Consider the following 1732-nt stretch of genomic DNA (forward strand, 5'->3'; position numbering starts at 1 on the left):
CTGCGTGTGCGCGTGCGCTCTGTAAACAGAACGCGGGACTGAGGTGCAGCAGATAAGGAGGGAACACGCTCAACGGACATGTTCCCTGATTCCTTACAACGTCGGAAGAAAGTGAAGGGGGGCGCTCCATCATGATGCTCCAGCCGCAGAGTCACCCAGGTGCATCTGCTGTGGAGATAGTGAAAGAAAAAATGTGGTCTAGCGCTAAAGTGTAAAACACAGTGTGATTTATACAATAATAACTTCTAATAAAGGTTGGCTGCCCGGTGATACTGCCAGTACTAACAGAAAAACACAAGAACAAAGAAAAAACCTGGCGCCAAATAGTCAGTTGAATGTCCTGTACTCCTCATGGGATCCGCACACTTGCTCGACAGACCATGTAAAGAGAAAAACACAAACAAACAAAGATCATAGCGCAACACTGTAGGGTAAGCAGTATTGACACTATTAGGCACAAACAATTCAGAGTCCTAGCGACAATTAAAATACTATTTAATAAAAGGAACTATGCCAAGACAGGCATTGGCAAATACAAGGAACCGCAGGTCATCTGGGATACAAAAATTGGAGCCCTACTTACAGACAGCAAGGCTTAGAATCGCATTGGTAGGATCAAGTCCTAAGCACAGATGGTCTCCCTGCCGGGTGATGCCTCTGCTCCGTTGCGACTTCAGCTCCAAACCGCCCCTACGATGATAGCCGGAACAGCTCCGGCCGTGGAGGCTGGTGTGCGTGCCATTTGGAGCTGACACAGGAAAGCAGAGAAGCCTGCACACAGACACTGTCTTGAGCACAAAGGGGTGCTGAGATAAAGACACCCAGAGACCTATATTCCTGGACACAGGGGACCCAGGAACCTACCAGAGACTGATATGAAGGACCCCCTGCTTTAAGCCCCTGAGGAAGTAGAGTGACATCTACGAAACGCGTAGGGCGAGTGGCATAGCCACTGTGTATCTGGCATTGGACGTTTATGGACATTTGGCGTTGGAGCCCTATTTTTCACTGGCAACCTTGGCATTCAGCTCACCAGCTGTCCCTTTAAGGCCACGGGTACTGCACCGACACACTTTATTCGAGCAAATACCCAGTATGTACCTGGCAGATACCTGGAATGCGCTGCTCCTCACCTCTGACAAGCCCCGTTGCGTTTGCCTTTCCAGCCTGGGTTCATGCCTGGCTGACGGGCGGCTGATCTGTTAAATGATAATGATTAGGATTTAATAGGCTGCAATGCTTCGCGTGTCTACCAGATGGCATAAATTCATGAATTGTAATGCAGTATATATATATATACTGTGCAGTATTGCAGCCAGCGGGAATAAAATGCTTCAATCCCTGCCTGGAAAATAACCCAATGCACTCGGGCAGAAAACAGTCACAAACCTCAATACACCCGGGTATACCCGAATTCGTGGGACTAGCCGAGCTCGAATAAAGTGTGTCGCCAGTGTACTATCGCGCGTGGGCGCGCAAGGATTTCCCATTTGTGCCGGAGGAGGAAGTGAGGCGTGTGTCTACACGCGGTGCAGAGCTGTGGACCACGCACAACAGCCTCCACGGCCGGAGCTGTTCCGGCTACCATCGTAGGGGCGGTTTGGAGCTGAAGTCGCAACGGAGCAGAGGCATCACCCGGCAGGGAGACCATCTGTGCTTAGGACTTGATCCTACCAATGCGATTCTAAGCCTTGCTGTCTGTAAGTAGGGCTCCAATTTTTGTATCCCAGAT

This window comes from Ascaphus truei, chromosome 1 (genome assembly GCF_040206685.1).
Source record: "Ascaphus truei isolate aAscTru1 chromosome 1, aAscTru1.hap1, whole genome shotgun sequence".
Classification (NCBI taxonomy): Eukaryota; Metazoa; Chordata; class Amphibia; order Anura; family Ascaphidae; genus Ascaphus; species Ascaphus truei.